Source organism: Salmo salar, chromosome ssa01 (genome assembly GCF_905237065.1).
Source record: "Salmo salar chromosome ssa01, Ssal_v3.1, whole genome shotgun sequence".
NCBI lineage: Eukaryota > Metazoa > Chordata > Actinopteri > Salmoniformes > Salmonidae > Salmo > Salmo salar.
This window is the reverse complement of record NC_059442.1, coordinates 12,882,392-12,900,579: the sequence shown is the minus strand read 5'-3', so window position 1 is coordinate 12,900,579 and position 18,188 is coordinate 12,882,392. Positions and strand designations below refer to the sequence as shown.

The window sequence follows — 18,188 nt, the reverse complement described above, 5'->3', positions numbered from 1 at the left end:
CAAATGGTGGCTATTTTGAAGAATCTCACATTTAAAATATATTTTGATCTGTTTAACACTTTTTTCGTTACTACATGAGTCCATGTGTTATTTCATAGCTTTGACGTCGTCACTATTATTCTAAAATGTAGAAAACAGTAAAACAAATTAAGAAAAAGCCTTGAAAAATGGTACTGTACATATTAATATATAATTCAGTGACTGAAATTACATCCCAATCCTCAGTAGCCTATTCCAGCAGGCTATTGGGAAACACAAGCACTTCTTACCTCGAAATCGCCTCGCTTAATCATGTGAAATAAATTTGTCTACCAATTTGAACTAAGCAAACTGCCTAGTCATTCATCTTACCTAGACTAAGCTATCTGAAATTAGATATAGGCCACTTTTTTTCAGAAAAAACATACATGGCATAACATTAACAGTTGTATTTTTTAAATAAATAAACAAATAAAACATACATAGGCTACCTGCATCTAGCTAAGTAAACCATGGCAACGTTTAATTACAATCATAAACCCAGATTTAGTAGCCTATTAAAAGTCAATCTCGCAAATAGGCCATTTATAACAGTTTGTACTTTGTAGTCTTAGTAACATCTGACACATAACGGCAAAATTGCCACAAAACCTCCTAACATTCGTTTTTTTAAGTTCGTCCAAGTGTTTCTTGCACAGAGATTGAGATCCTCTGTCCAACTTTCATCACAAACCCTCCTGTCAGATTTATCTAGAGTTATGTACAAGGGCAAAAGCGATTTATTTATTATAGCTCGCAATAATTATTAATTTTGATGGAAAACCAAATTTTGCTTCTTAATTAGCTCGATAACGTTATGAGAAAAGGATTGGATAAATGTTGCAACAGTTTTCAGGCCTTGTGGGTTTTGGGCTATGCGCTTTTGACCTGGAAACCCTGCACTGCGTGTGTATGTGTGCCACTCCTCGCTGACCTAAGGGTATAGGGAAGGAAGCACAACGCTGGCTTTAGTGCAACACTGCCCAGGCCCGCCAGGAAACAGGCTTACAAAGGGTTCAGAGGTAAGAACCGGCCTTGGAATCCGGAACCTTCCTACCAAATTCACACTGCGTTTCCTATTCCAACTGACCAGCTGGATAAAAAAACAAATTGCCGCACACATATGGGCACAGGAGTGCCAATACACAAACATTTGGCTACAGTGCGCGCGCGCGCACACAAAAATACAATCTCTACAGATGTAGATCCGGTAAGGGTATGAAAGACAGTCTTGACAAACACACACACACTGAACAAATACAGGAACTAGGATGTAGATACTGTAATCTTAAGTGTACACAGTCTTGACACAGACAATTTACCTGCTGCTTATTTGGGTGCTAAGAAGCTGGTAAACAAGGCCTCTGTCTCCAGGTGGTTTCACCATGGAGCTCTATCCACAAGCCCTATAACCTGAGGGGACACACAGGGCAAACCAACATATGAGTTAGTAATGATTCATAGCATCCTTTCACCATTGTTGCGCTTGGTAGTCAACTGACAATGGGATCAGTGTAAAAAGAACCGTTCATACGAAGGCATCTTACCTGTGTTTACACAGGTAGCCCCATTGATCTGGACAAATGATCAGCATTGTGCTGCCTGGGTAAATGCAGCCATTGACTTGAGGTGGTCTGAGAACTGAGAAGTCAGTCAGATATGTGCCACATTTCGTTGCTCAGCAATTGTCTCATGCATGACCAGACAATCGTTTTTGGCTGGCCTGGCCCAACAACAGTGCTCCATTCATTCCATTCTGGCCCGACGTCGAGCACTACTTCTCCTCTCAAACATGGGTTGCCACAGAAGACCAGGAGATTTTCTTTTCTTTCTTCTGACACATGAACCGGTTTTGTGCAGTAGCATTCCATATGTTTCATTAAGCACAAAGAATCCACCGTTAAGACTATATGTCTGGTATGGATTTTCAAGTGGGGAAGAGGAGGGGGAAACATCCCTTTAGTGACGTAGAAAAGGAAAATATGTTATAGAGAAGAGAGGAAAGATTGAAGGAACACAAGTTCTCACAGACAGACAAAAGAGAGACTGAAATAACAGGAGGACCCCCCCCCCCCCCCCGCTACACTGGTAACTGCAGACATACGTATTTAATGTATACCCCCACTGTGCCTGCAGTAGGACTATTCCAGTACACCCTTCGCTACAAGGATGTTGCTAATTCAAGGATAAACCCTTAGTATTGGGCAGCTCATGGTACATTCATGAGCTCTCACACAGTAGTCATTGAATAAACAAACAGATCTGCTGAATAATGGCACGCATAGTGGACATTCTGTTTAACTGTAAGGTGATGCATCAGGTCAGTTTGTCACAAGGAGCCCAGCAAACACACAAATGACCACACAGCGTTGTCTCAACGTTGACTCCAAGTTGTGGGGCTCAACAGGCCTTGCTACCTTTACACTCAGACATGGATCCTCCCTCTACATCAGTTGAATAGAAGGGAGTATTATCATGCTGTTTACATTTAAACTACGACCACTAGCGGAAAGACAGCTTCAGAAAGTACACCACATTTCTTAAAAAATGTTCCCTTTCTATGATTACGCAAGGGGGCAAAGTACGGCATGAAGTACAGAGCTAGAACCACCCCATTTTGGGACCTTTAATAAACAACATTGAGCCGCCTTGAAGAACTTATCAACATTTGGCCTCTGACTCAAGTCAAATCCAGGCTGATAAAGCGATCTACCGGTGTGTATATTTCTAAGCACCTTTTCTTTCCCACACACACACACACACTTCCCCGTGCACATCAAACCAGCCAGACCCTCTGACCCACCTGGCATGAGTCCTTTGGGGAGAGATTTGACCCAAATATTGTCATGGCTGGTACCAATAACTACCAAATGTGCAAACCCTGCTACCCCTACCTCCCTCAGAGCAAGCTGGTTTCTAATCTCGTCGTACTGTGTTCCGAGTACAAAGCAGCAAATCACAAAGAATTTACACGTAACAACGAATACATCTTCTCATGTAGTTTGTGGGTGGCCATTATAAAATGACCTCTCCTAGTTCATTGGTCATCTGACACTGTACAGTTTTAGCTTAAACCAGGAGACATATTTGTTGATATCATGTGATCAAATCTTTCTGGATCAGTACCCTCTTTTTCTTACTGGTAAAGGGCAGATCTCTGGAGTCCAAAGTAAATCAGCCCATGACAGATGTAACAGAAGTTGCGTTCTACATGCCAGTCGGGGTATGTTATGGAGGGCCTCCAGTATGGAGTGATGGTAACAGTGATAGGATATCAGAAAGGCAGAGGATTGAACCTGTGAAGCAGAGGTTTGAGCTACAATTATAACACTGACATGGGCACTTGATCCGTAATTGCGTCGCGGAGTATGCGAACTATTCTTTCAGGTTGCACAAATGACTGAAACAGCTAAGTACCAAAGCACTCATTTCATTAAGAGACAAGAAATAGATGGAGAAAAAGGCTTGATCAGTCAAAACAATATGGTTGAAAAAAATGTATATAAAGAAAGGGTTGAAAGCCAGACAGCTATGTAACGACACAGAGAGCAAGGGAGAAAGAAAGTGAGCGGGGGGAGAGCTCATGTTCAATTTCCTTACCGCAACATTTCAGGGCATTAAAATACACGCAGGGTTCTTTCTGCGCTGGAGCTAGTTTGCATGGGAGCCCATTTCCTGTGAGTGATTAGCAGGGAAGTGGATAAGGAGGGGGCTGTGGTTCGCTCTGAGAGTTCTTGGATTGTTTTGTCTGCGAGCAAAGGAAAGGAATGCCCAAATTAAACATGCTGAACAGGATGCCCAGAGGGGGGCGAAGGGAGGGAAGGGTGTAAGGGGGATGGGGGGGCGAAAGGAGGGAAGGGGGGCAAAGGGAGGGAAGGGGGGGCAAAGGGAGAGAAGCGAAGGGAGGAAAGGGTGGGGCGAAGGGTGGAAGGGGGCGAAGAGAGGGAAGGGTGGAAGGGGGGTGGAAGGGGGAGGGGGGCGAAGGGAGGGAAGCGGAAAACAACAAAGAAAAGAATAGAACACCAAATAGATTTTTCAATTTCAGGCAACTAACAAACCGCAAGTGCAATGCCACCCACTCATACTCACATTCCATCAGATAGGGATGGTGCACAGGAATGTTGTATAGTGTTGATAGAGCAGTCATATGCCCCACCAGAAGGAGGCCGCGAGATCCTTTATTTCACTCAAAACCTGAACAACTTGTAGGGACTGTAGACGGAATACAAAGGGAAAGCCAGCCACTTCGTGTAAATTGACGCCTCACTTCCAGACAGACAATCTAAACCCCTTCTGGCTGCCAGGCCAGAGAGTGTCAAGCAGTGTCCTCAGAGCATGCGCAGACCAGCTGGCTGGTGTGTTTGCGAACATATTAAAATCTTTCACTATCCCAGTCGGTTGTCCCCACTTGCGTCAAGGTGTCTACCATCGTTCCTTTATCCAAGAACGCGAAGGTTACTGAACTAAATGACTATCGCCCCATAGCATTCACTTTTGTAATCATGAAGTGCTTTGAGAGGCTAATTAAGGACCAAATCACCACCTTACCCGACACCCTAGACCCACTACAATTTGCATACATCCCCAACAGATCCACGGATGACGCAATCTCCATTGCACAATCCCACCTGGACAAGAGGAATACCTATGAAAGAATGCTGTTCATTAACCTGTTATGGCTAGGGGGCAGTATTTTCACAGCCGGATAAAAAACGTACCCGATTTAATTTGATTATTACTCCTGCCCAGAAACTAGAATATGCATATCATTATTAGCTTTGGATAGAAAACACTCCAAAGTTTCTAAAACTGTTTGAATGGTGTCTGTGAGTATAACAGAACTAATTTGGCAGGCCAAAACCTGAGAAGATTCCATGCAGGAAGTGCCCTGTCTGACAATTTCTTGCCCTTCTTGATTATCTCTATCCATTACAGAGGATCTCTGCTGTTACGTGACACTTCCTACGGCTCCCATGGGCTCTCAGAAGGCGGCAAAAAGCTGAATCGTGGCTTTGCAGGCTCTGGTTGAAAAAAAGTAGCGCGTTTGGATAGTGGCTGGGTACAGTACTGTGAGACTCAGGCGCGTGCCCGCGTCGACCCCATGCTTTGTTTCTTTCGTCTGTTTACCTAAACGCAGATTCCCGGTCGGAATATTATCGCTTTTTTTATGACAAAAATGGCATAAAAATTGATTTTAAACAGCGGTTGACATGCTTCGAAGTACGGTAATGGAATATTTAGAAATCTTTTGTCACGAATTGCGCCATGCTCGTGACCCTTATTTACACGTCGGATAGTGTCTTGAACGCACTAACAAAATGCCGCTGTTTGGATATAACTATGGATTATTTTGAACCAAACCAACATTTGTTATTGAAGTAGCAGTCCTGGGAGTGCATTCTGACTAAGAACACCAAAAGTAATCAAACATTTCTAATAGTAAATCTGACTTTGGTCAGGGCTAAACTTGGTGGGTGTCTAAATAGCTAGCCGTGATGGCTGGGCTATCTACTCAGAATATTGCAAAATGTGCTTTCACCGAAAAGCTATTTTAAAATCGGACACCTCAATTGCACAAAGGAGTTCTGTATCTATAATTCTTAAAATAATTATGTTTTTTGTGAACGTTTATCGTGAGTAATTTAGTAAATTCACCGGAGGTTTGCGGGGGGTATGCTAGTTCTGAACGTCACATGCTAATGTAAAAAGCTGGTTTTTGATATAAATATGAACTTGATTGAACAAAACATGCATGTATTGTATAACATAATGTCCTAGGTGTGTCATCTGATGAAGATCAAAGGTTAGTGCTGCATTTAGCTGTGGTTTTGTTTTTTGTGACATTATATGCTAGCTTGAAAAATGGGTGTCTGATCATTTCTGGCTGGGTACTCTGCTGACATAATCTAATGTTTTGCTTTCGCTGTAAAGCCTTTTTGAAATTGCACAGTGTGGTTAGATAAAGGAGAGTCTTGTCTTTAAAATGCTGTGAAATAGTCATATGTTTAAAAAATGGAAGTTTTTGCATTTGAGGAATTTGTAATTCGTGCCACGCCCATCATTGGATATTGGAACAGGTGTTCCGCTAGCGGAACGTCTAGATGTAAGAGGTTAACTACAGCTCAGCCTTCAACACCATAGTGCCTTCCAAGCTCATCACTAAGCTCAGGGCCTGAACATCTTGCTGTGCAACTGAGTCCTGGACTTCTTGATGGGACAACTCCAAGAGGAAGGTAAGAAACACCTCCCCAACGCTGATCTCAACATGGGGGCCCCACAAGGGTGGGTGCTCAGTCCCCTCCTATACTTCCTGTTCACCCATGACTGTGGTGCCACGCACGTCTCCAACTTAAATCATCAAGTTCGCTGACAACAACAGTGGTAGGCCTAATTACCAACAACGAAGACAGTCTACAGGAAAGTGGTGAGTGCCTTGGCGGAGTGGTCCCAAGAAAATAACCTCTCACTCAACGTCAACAAAATGAAAGAGCTGATTGTGGACTACAGGAGACAGCATGCCCACATCCACATCGATGGGGCCCCAGTGGAGAGGGTGAAAAGTTTCTCAGTGTGCAAATCACAGATGACTGAAATGGTCCCTTTACACAGTGTGGTGAAGGGAGCATCTTCGGAACCTACTTTGTTCAACTGTTGAATTTAGGGCCATGTCTTTTGCTTGCAACGTGATATGGCACCTGTTATTTCATTCCGTCGGTGAGTGTGTTGCATAGGGAGTTGTGTGCGCAAACGATTCCGTAATGGATTGTTGCCTGGGCTTTGCTCGTGATGACGCTTGTTGGCCTAGACCTAATTTTTCTTCGCCATGCATTCGTCATGCTGTATTTACATCCCTGTGTTTCAAATAGTAGAATAAGTTGCTTGTGTTACTACAAGTGGTTGTTATAGTTTTGCAACAATTCAAGCACACCGCCTCACTCTGCTCGATATTACTAGGTTTAAAACAAACATAAGCCAAAACAACAGACACAGCATCTTTCATTGGCAGTAACTGTTCTTGCATTTCCTTCATCTCAGTTCATATCCCCCAGCTAATGAACTAAGCTACTCGCAACATCACTTGGGAGAACCGCCAACAACAGGTGTGGGAAGCATGGGATAGAACAAGGCTCTGATTGGCTGCTGTAGTCTTGGTTGACTGAAACGGAATAGATGAAACCCTTAAAAAAATGTATTTGTTGCGGCAAACCAGCCAGAGCCGGGACTTGAACCCGATTGAACATCTCTGGAGAGACCTGAAAATAGCTGTGCAGAGACGCTCCCCATCCAACCTGACAGAGCTTGAGAGGACCTGCAGAGAAGAATGGGAGAAACTCCCCAAATACAGCTGTGCCAAGCTTGTAGCATCATACCCAAGACAACTCGAGGCTGTAATCACAGCCAAAAGGTGCTTCAACAAAGTACTGAGTCTTGTAAATGTGATTTCATAAATAGGGACATTATCGAACAAAACGAACATTTGTGTAACATGGAGTGCTGGGAGTGCCACCAGATGAAGATCAAAGGTTAGTGATTCATTTAAAAATCGCTATTTCTGACATTTGTGAGTCCTCTCCTTGGCTGGAAAATGTCTTTATGGTTACTTGTGGCTAGGCGCGTCCTAACATAATCGCATGGTGTGCTTTCGCTGTAAAGCCTTTTTGATTAACAAGAAGTTTCTTTAAAATGGTGTACAATACTTGTATGTTTGAGGAATTTTAATTATGGGATATCTGAATTTGGCGCCCTGCAATTTCACTGGCTGTTGTCACTGGCTCTGATACCAGAGAGGTTAATACATTTTATTATACGGCTTTAAATGTAACAAAATGTGGAAAAAATGTAAGTGGTCTGAAACCTTTCCGAATACCCTGTATGCTACATGGCTCATTCTAATATTTCTACTACTGTACATTGCATTTTAGTTACACTGTTAATACACATAGCATATTTATACACTGGATTTAACATAGCTCACTAATATATCTACTGCTGTACATATCATTCCAAGTATATCTTGTGTAAATTCATCAGGTGTAGATACGTATATATTGCATTTGGAGTACTGTTACAGTGGGTTGTTAATTGGATTTGTTGCGACATTTCTTAACTTCTTTATTTGGGGATTTTGTATGTATTGCTAGGTGTTACTGCACTGCTATAGCTAGAAAAACAAGCATTTCGCTGCAGCCGCGATAACATCTGCAAATGTATATGCGACCAATAAACTGATTTGATGTATTATAATATTTTATCCCAAGATGAAAAGCAACCTTAACGTGGCACTCCAGTCTCCTTTTCACCTCATTTAACACCCGCTTTACTTTTTTTAAGTCAGTCATGACAAAGCACAAGTGGGGAGGCTTTCCTCTTTTGTTCTCCATTGTTCCTCTATTCTTCTTGAAGCAAGGGGAGAGGCCGGTGACATCACGGATTCCCATTAGACCCACTCCTTGAAGTTTGCAGTACCTGAAAACATATGCTTTTTACCCTTTAGTGTGTGTACTTTATTGTATTTTTTATTTTTGTACTGTATTTATACTTGGGATATTGCTTTTCAAAAGTAAAAGCTCAAAAATAGCAGGAGGACATCTTTAAGGCATACTTCAGGATTTTATCTACTTCCCCAGAGTCAGATGAACTCGTGGATAGCATTTTCTATATCTGTGTCCAGTATGGATCTCATTGCCAAAATCCTGAAGTATACCTATAAGTCTTTTATTCCTCTTTTTCAAAAAGCTTTTGTTCTGCACTGTACACCCCATAATGGAAGGAAGGGAGTAAAAGCAGCAAAACGATGTACAGTTACTTGACAATTGTCATCGTTATCCCAAAAAGCAGTAGTATTAGCCTCCTGCTATTGCTGCTCCTCTTCATTTTAAAATAGTTACAGAACATTCTCCAGGCCAACCCACACAATAAGGTGACTCACTTGGGTAAAAAAGGTATTTCTTGGACTTGAATTGATTCGTATTGCTTCCTTATAAGGTCTGCTGCCCATTCAGGGCTTTTGTGTTTGGCATGTCGGAGGGGCCAGATGCTTCTTAGACCTCCAGCTCGGAGGGAGAGCATATAAAACAGGACTTTAACTGCATTCTTCATGGCCGACGCTGGGGCCCACCTATCCACACCCATCCTCAGACCAGCATGAGGGAAGGAGAAAGGGAAATGAAGGGAGATTGTGAAAAAGGGAGAATTACAATGAGTTGGTCGGTCCAAGTGGGTGGGCAAAGGATTTTCTTGGCCCTTGGCACCACCACAGTCACTGTTGTGCCCTTGTTTGACCAGGGAGGGGAATACTCACATCTGGCACTTAGAGGCATGTTTATCAAAGTTATCAAGAGCACCAACACAGTAAAATAGCTGACTTCTGTCAGTGGGGAGGGAAGGACCGAGGATGCTGAGTGAAGCTGAATGCCAGTCAGAAAATGAGAAACAGCAAACTGTGGCTCAATCAAGTAACTGAACACAACGTGTAGAACCATGACAGGGCATTGTTCAGTTCACAGCAAAGGGGAGGAGGGCCAGCTTAGCTTGACAAATACATCCAGACACACAAGAAGAAAAAAATAAAAAGGCCAGAATGTTGGATCCTAAAAGAAAAAGCAGCGTATTCCAGAACACAAATGAGCTAGTCAGGTCTAGGAGTGTTAAGGATTCCTGTGGAGCGAGCTGCCGCGGTAGCCAGGTCTTCCTGTAGCATTATTACTCAGGACAAAGGAAGGCCCATGTCACCGAGGCAGGCAGGGAGGGAGGGAGAGGCAGGAACACCAGACAAGGAAGTGCCTTACTTATCCTATTATGGCTGTATGCAGGTCCAATAAAGGTTCCAAGTTTTATTAGTCGTACGGGACATGCATGATATACATTAACGAAATGCTTACATAACGAGAGTAAATCACCTTGTGACAGGTTGAAAGTTGCCTACTGTACAGGGAAAACAGTGATTGGTAAGCATGTCAAACCTACTAGCAAGACGACTGAAGAAAACACACAATCGCTCTCGCAACTCGATGGGATTCTCCAGTTAAATGTTCTTTTTAGTCCAGGTTAAATGCTTAATCTGTATCCGGGCAACCAGCCCTATAAACAGAGATTTCATACTTAACTCTGGGTTAAGTAGGACATTGGAAGCTTTACATGGAACCTAAAACAGCATATGTGCTGTGATGAGTGACCAACCGATGGGCATGGAAAAATAAGGGAAGGAAGGACGGGTATAAATGAGGCTGCATGAGGGCCTTCCAGATGGCAGGACGATGATGCCTCGCACATGGGCAGTGTGTGTGTGTGTGTGTGTGTGTGTGTGTGTGTCTCCGCAGCAGACTCCTTCGCTAGACCAGGCCAAAGACAACACGGCACTCCAACCAGAGAGGTTAGAGAGAACGGATCAAACCGTGATGACGGCCCTATTTCTGTCCCCCCAACGCCTGGATACAGCAGTCAGACGGGACCTAGCGACTTGAAACGAGGCTTCGAAATTCTTCATTAAAATTCTTCAAACATTTCTATTTTTACAGCTATTTTGCGTCACGAGACTGCTAGCATATGGAGTTCCAAAAGCAACCGGCTGGCTGGGGGGGGAAGGGGGGAGCGCAAGAGAGACACCCAACCCACTCGTTACGCACTGGCCCTTTTCAAAGAGCTGATGGAGTTTGCGATGGATCGGGCAGAAAAATAACACTGACGAAAGCTTCCATCCAGACATGTTAGCAGATATGATTATGGAAAGTAAAATAGTAAAGAAGCCACTTTTTTTGGTAGCATCAGAAGAAAATTGAGTAGACTCAGAGGGGGGTAGAAGGGGGAGGAAGGGGAAGCCTAGCGTTTAAACATTCGTCACCCTGAGAACATGTATATTTTCTGATCAAAAGAAAAATAATCCACAGAAGGAATTTTGTTTTGGAAGCCGCCTGTTAGATCCTAGGTTTAGGACACAGGAGAGAGAGACAGCAGAGGGGAGCAGTGATTCCACATGTATGCTCTACAGTACAGTGCAGAAGGGAGATTGACAGAAATACAGGCCCAAAGCAATTATCCACATAGAATTACAGAAGCACGGCCAAAGTCAACAGTAAACATAACGGACACAATCACTCAAAGCTAGTTTTAGACCATTCACATCCAGACTAGAATAAAAATGTGTGGTTTTGGAGTGGGAGTATTACGAATGACAGGGGAAGAAAGAGGGAAGGCCCTATTCAATCTTTGAAGGTGCTGCGGGCGACTCCATGGTCACGGAGTGATGCTGAGACTGATTTTTCCACTTTAAAAATATACAGTAACAGTCAAAAGCTTGGACACACCTACTCATTCAAGGGTTTTTCTTTATTTTTTACCATGTTCTACATTGTAGAATAATAGTGAAGACATCAAAACAATGAAATAACACTTATGGAATCATGTTAAACATCAAACTAAATGTAATATTTGATATTCTTCAAAGTAGCCTACTTTGCCTTGATGACAGCTTTGCACAGTTGTTATCCAGCTTCACCTGGAATGCTTTTCCAACAGTTTAACACCTTTTTGGTTACTACATGATTCCATATGTGTTATTTCATAGTGTTGATGTCTTCACTATAATTTTACAATGTATAAAATAGTAAAAATAAAGAAAAATCCTTGAATGAGTAGGTGTGTCCAAACTTTTGACTGGTACTGTATATGTCAAACAAAAACCGATGATTGCAAAGGAACACTTCCACCCAAAATTTTACAAAAACACATCTACTTGAAAAACAGTGCAGATGCAAAGTTTGGTGCTGTTGGTGCCGTCATTCTGTTACCAAGCTTTGCATATGCTCTGTTCAAGTAAATGTGTTTTTGTAATTTTTTTTTAACCATAAACGCAATTGTTTAAAATCTGGATCTTTTTATTTATTTATGAGCATGTCTTACCGTGTTCCGACCATAGGATTGTTAAAGGGATTGTTTTATAAACACTTCCTTTTTCAGTGGAAATTGTTAAAAGTAGTCCTTGTGCATAAAGTTGTATGCTTTGTTTAACTTAGCAATCATTGTGCTTTCTCAGTGTTTTGTTACTTACTGCCCCACACACTTCCAGGCAACCAGCACACAGACCACAGTACCTGCCTGCAGGGCCATAACTACACATGAGAACACCAAGGTCCGGACCTCATTTTTTTTAATTTGAATGGATTTTTAGCAACTCAGTCAGGGACTCAACTTACAGTGGAGTTAGAATAGCAGAATACAGAAGGTGACATTTCAAAACTTCGTTGTGAATCAGCAGAGATGTGGATACAGGTGTCCGTCATCCCTCTCTTTCTCACCCTCGTCCTCGTTCCCCTTCTCCCTCCATTTCCTCTTGTTCTCTCCCTCTATCTGCGGGGGCAGACCAGAGAGGAGGCGATCTGTCTGTCATTCAGAAAGGCTAAGCAGACATCCAGGAGCGCTCCCTCTCTTTCACACGCATGCGTTATAGTCGACCGTCAGACACCGAGAGAGGGGGCCAGAGAGGGATGTGTAAAACATGACGGGTGGTTGCCACAGCAAATGTGAGCCAACGGGTCATAAAACTCCCCCGCCCACACTCATGGATACCAAGGCTAGACAGAGGGCACGACTGTTATCTCAGGGTCCGAGCGACATCACTCAGTGAGGACTCATTCACATGTAGTCCAGCTCTCTCCCTCACCCTCTCCTTTCGGGCTGATAACAGAGTCCAGCAGGTCTCTCCCTCCCCCTTCGCGCTGATAACAGAGAGAGAGTGGCTGTAAGATAGGCATGTGAAAAATGGATTTATTTTCGTGCTGTTTAAAAACCTTTAAAAAAAAATCTGTTTTCTGTTAAAAATCTGAAAATTCCATGTGAATTCACAATGCAGAGTATGGTCCTACTGCGTATGACCACTAAGGGGGGAATTAAGTTCTAACTATCGCAGTCATAGGCTGAATCTCATTACTGAACACCTGGCCCATAAAGTCCTTTATCGAGTGGCCACTTGCTGTTGTGTTTGATAGTGATCACACTAGTTTGCAAGTGTTTTGGCTAAAATTTGCATTGAGACAATGCGCACTTGACATCAACTGCAGTTTATCAATATTCCAAAATTCTAAATCTATTCGACAGCATGGTCTCCTGCGCCCGTCTTGTACATGACTCGCTCTATGAAACATGGTCTCCCGCGCCCCGTCTTGTACATGACTCGCTCTACGAAACATGGTCTCCTGCGCCCCGTCTTGTACATGACTCGCTCTATGAAACATGGTCTCCTGCGCCCCGTCTTGTACATGACTCGCTCTATGAAACATGGTCTCCTGCGCCCCGTCTTGTACATGACTCGCTCTATGAAACATGGTCTCCTGCGCCCCGTCTTGTACATGACTCGCTCTATGAAACATGGTCTCCCGCGCCCGTCTTGTACATGACTCGCTCTATGAAACATGGTCTCCCGCGCCCCGTCTTGTACATGACTCGCTCTATGAAACACAGTCTCCCGCGCCCCTGTCTTGTACAGTGAGGGAAAAAAGTATTTGATCCCCTGCTGATTTTGTACGTTTGCCCACTGACAAAGAAATGATCAGTCTATAATTTTAATGGTAGGTTTATTTGAACAGTGACAGACAGAATAACAACCAAAAAAATCCAGAAAAACCCATGTCAAAAATGTTATAAAATGATTTGCATTTTAAATGAGGGAAATAAGTATTTGACCCCTCTGCAAAACATGACTTAGTACTTGGTGGCAAAACCCTTGCTGGCAATCACAGAGGTCAGACGTTTCTTGTAGTTGGTCACCAGGTTTGCACACATCTCAGGAGGGATTTTGTCCCACTCCTCTTTGCATATCTTCTCCAAGTCATTAAGGTTTTGAGGCTGACGTTTGGCAACTCAAACCTTCAGCTCCCTCCACAGATTTTCTATGGGATTAAGGTCTGGAGACTGGCTAGGCCACGCCAGGACCTTAATGTGCTTCTTCTTGAGCCACTCCTTTGTTGCCTTGGCCGTGTGTTTTGGGTCATTGTCATGCTGGAATACCCATTCACGACCCATTTTCAATGCCCTGGCTGAGGGAAGGAGGTTCTCACTCAAGATTTGACAGTACATGACCCCGTCCATCGTCCCTTTGATGCGGTGAAGTTGTCCTGTCCCCTTAGCAGAAAAACACCCCCAAAGCATAATGTTTCCACCTCCATGTTTGACGGTGGGGGATGTGGTTCTTGGGGTTATAGGCAGCATTCCTCCTCCTCCAAACACGGCGAGTTGAGTTGATGCCAAAGAGCTCCATTTTGGTCTCATCTGACCACAACACTTTCACCAGTTGTCCTCTGAATCATTCAGATGTTCACTGGCAAACTTCAGACGGGCATGTATATGTGCTTTCTTGAGCAGGGGGACCTTGCGGGTGCTACAGGATTTCAGTCCTTCACAGCGTAGTGTGTTACCAATTGTTTTCTTGGTGACTATGGTCCCAGCTGCCTTGAGATCATTGACAAGATCCTCCCGTGTAGTTCTGGGCTGATTCCTCACCGTTCTCATGATCATTGCAACTCCACGAGGTGAGATCTTGCATGGAGCCCCAGGCCGAGGGAGATTGACAGTTCTTTTGCGTTTCTTCCATTTGCGAATAATCGCATCAACTGTTGTCACCTTCTCACCAAGCTGCTTGGCGATGGTCTTGTAGCCCATTCCAGCCTTGTGTAGGTCTACAATCTTGTCTCTGACATCCTTGGAGAGCTCTTTGGTCGTGGCCATGGTGGAGAGTTTGGAATCTGATTGATTGATTGCTTCTGTGGACAGGTGTTTTTTACACAGGTAACAAACTGAGATTAGGAGCACTCCCTTTAAGAGTGCGCTCCTAATCTCAGCTCGTTATCTGTATAAAAGACACCTGGGAGCCAGAAATCTTTCTGATTGAGAGGGGGTCAAATACTTATTTCTCCTCATTAAAAATGCAAATCAATTTATAAGATTTTTGACATGCTTTTTCTGAAATTTTTTGTTGTCATTCTGTCACTCACTGTTCAAATAAACCTACCATTAAAATTTCGTTGTCAGTGGGCAAACGTACAAAATCAGCAGGGGATCAAATACTTTTTTCCCCTCACTGTACATGACTCGCTCTATGAAACACCGTCTTCCGCGCCCCGTCTTGTACACGACTCGCTCTATGAAACACGGTCTCCCGCGCCCCGTCTTGTACATGACTCGCTCTATGAAACACGGTCTCTCGCGCCCCGTCTTGTACACGACTCGCTCTATGAAACACGGTCTCCCGCGGCCCGTCTTGTACACGACTCACTCTATGAAACACAGTCTCCCGCGCCCCGTCTTGTACACGACTCGCTCTATGAAACACGGTCTCCCGCGCCCCGTCTTGTACACGACTCGCTCTATGAAACACGGTCTCCCGCGCCCCGTCTTGTACATGACTCGCTCTATGAAACACGGTCTTGTACAGGACTCGCTCTATGAAACACGGTCTCCCGCGCCCCGTCTTGTACAGGACTCGCTCTATGAAACACGGTCTCCCGCGCCCCGTCTTGTACAGGACTCGCTCTATGAAACACGGTCTCCCACGCCCCGTCTTGTACACGACTCGCTCTATGAAACACGGTCTTGTACAGGACTCGCTCTATGAAACACGGTCTCCCGCGCCCCGTCTTGTACACGACTCGCTCTATGAAACACGGTCTCCCGCACCCCGTCTTGTACATGACTCGCTCTATGAAACATGGTCTGCCGCGCCCCTGACTTGACTCGCTCTATGAAACACGGGCACTGGGGCAGAAATAAAACAGACAGTGAGAAATCTGTAAAAACCCCCAAAAAATATTTCTACTTCTGCCAGGCCTCGAATTGCCATGGCCGTCGATGCCCCCTAGTGTGGACGTAATGCCCACAACAACAAAAATCCATGCCTGAACATAATAATTATAATTCCCTACTCCCGGCTGCCAAATCGCCCTGCTCCAAAGCACCCCTCACTCACATGGCTCTCTCAGATATCGCAATTCTTATTAGCCAATGACCGTCACGTGATCGTGCCCTTTTCACAGGAATCGCAACTTCGAAGTAGGCAACTAGTGAAGAAGACAACAGTGCACGTTGAATTCCAAGGTGCATATTGGAGATGGTAGATGAACTGTCCACATTTACTTTGTCAGCCAACAAGATGAGTAACGAACAACAAAAGCACTAGCCTATGTCAATCTACTTTCCTCCATATTACAAAAGTTTACCTATTCTATTGGTCAGCTTGTCGTTCTGTGCCAGAAATAAATCTTCCAAAAACAGACTCTGGGACAGTTGTGGGGCGATGGATCCCAAATTAATACAACCACAGTAACTCAAAACACCTTTTAAAAGCAATGAGGCTGATGCAACAGATCAGAAAGTTTAGCTTATAATGATGATAAACTATTAGGCTATTTCTTCACATTATGAGCACAGCAATGTGCACCGGCATTAAGGCTATAAGCAGGAATGTTCCAAAATGCAATTAGCGGGCAAACACCGTTCTCCAAAGCACACCGCATGGGTTGTTAATATGACTAGGATGGTGTCTTTGGCTGCTGTAAAACAAAATAAAGTTAAGAACACGAGAGAAATACTGGTTTCAATGGCATATGAGGAAGTGTTAAAATAATCCCCTCAACAATCCTATGGTCAGAACATCGTAAGACATGCCTCATAAATAAATAAAAACATCCAGATTTTAAACAATTGCGTTTATGGTTAAATAGTTTCAAAATGTTGACCGCCTCCGCTTAGATTGCAAGGTGGGTGATGTTGTGGTGCGGTTTGGCTACATTTTCTGGCGCCTCCCTCCTGTCAGCATCGGTGTGGACATGACCGACTGTAGCCAATTCACACAGGCTATCACCTACACTGAAGTCAAATCAAGCTTTATTTATACAGAACATTTCAGACATGGATTGCAGCGCAATGTGCGTCACAGGAAAAAAAAAAAAAACGGGTTTTATTTTCAAACATTTACTACACAAAACATAAGAGGATAAAACAAAAAACAATAAAAACTAAAAAGTAGGCTAATTATTTATGTACATTTACATACACATGTTTTTCTTAACAGAATAGCTAGTGTTTTTTTGCAATTGGCTATTTTGGTTAATGGCCTTGGCGCGCTGGCAGATTGGGCACCTCACCAGATTGGGACCAAATGTCCTTGCCCCCAATATCATGAAATTCCAGGCATGACTCCTGCACAAATTATGTGCAAGTATATTGGTCGCTAGAGATTTAAATCAGCTGATTTAGCTTGTTGTAGCCTGCCTGCTGCTAGCCTGCGATACTGATAAACACAAGGATGGAATTTTAGCTAGCTAGTTAAGGATGTTGGGCATGGCACTGATAAACAGCGTGTCACTTGTCACTTATTAACGGTAGTTTGACAACTTGCCTTTCTCTGCCATTTTTCAAACTACGATGAGGTGGAGTGCTTTACATCTGTGGCAAATCATTTGAAAGATCCATATCTCCTAACGTTACAGCATTGTTGCGTTAGGTATTTGTTAAATTTACATTTTTCCCTTTATGATGATCAGGCCCTTTTAGTGGTAGTTTTGTGATAACTGCACTGTGATAAAAAAATAAAAAAACATGTAAGGATTTTTTTTTTAATTCAGTTAGGGATTTTTTCTTAAGCTTAACGTCCCAATTTCATTAAAATATTTTACCGTTTAAATGTTCACACTCCTAGTGTAAGATCAGGGCCTGTATTCACAAACAGTCTCAGAGTAGGAGTGCTGATCTAGGATCAGTTTAACCTATTAGATTAATAAGATTATATGGACAGATCCTAGATAAGCACTCCTACTGAGATGCTTTGTGGATACTGGCCCAGGACAGTTAGGTTACAGTAGTCTTATGCCTGGTGCTTATGTTGGCTTACCTCAGAAATAAAATGACTAGATTATATTTCTTATGGCATAATTGGCTACAGCAGGCAGGGCTGTCACTCTCTGAACAAATGAGGTGGGTTTGGTTGCTAGGTGCTCCAGGTTGTTGCCTAGATGCCCTCTCACTGACACCAAATACACTAATCACAGCTCCCGATCCTTCTAGAGGTCATGTTTAACAAGCAGCCTGCGGTTCCTCCCCCATACCCTCTCTTTCGCACTCCAACACTCCCTCTTTCTCTCTGGTTAAGACTAGAATCCAGCTGCCTGAGAAGTAAAACACAA

General features: G+C 43.5%; 1 protein-coding gene across 4 annotated transcripts in view; it reads right to left on the bottom strand.

The window, feature by feature from the left end:
* The window catches only part of LOC106562166 (leucine zipper protein 1), a 66,609-nt gene that overhangs the window by 38,942 nt on the left and 9,479 nt on the right, over window positions 1–18,188 (bottom strand). The window contains exons 1-2 of one of the 4 annotated variants that reach the window (XM_045714342.1): window positions 1,566–2,033; window positions 1,341–1,431 (exon numbers count right to left, since the gene is read on the bottom strand). The exons of 2 other annotated variants lie outside the window; for them this stretch is intronic. The gene's annotated coding sequence lies outside the window, so the exon portion shown is untranslated. Of the gene's footprint in view, window positions 1–1,340; window positions 1,432–1,565; window positions 2,034–18,188 lie in introns of those variants that run through there. One more of the 4 variants, XM_014126960.2, reaches the window with a different exon arrangement.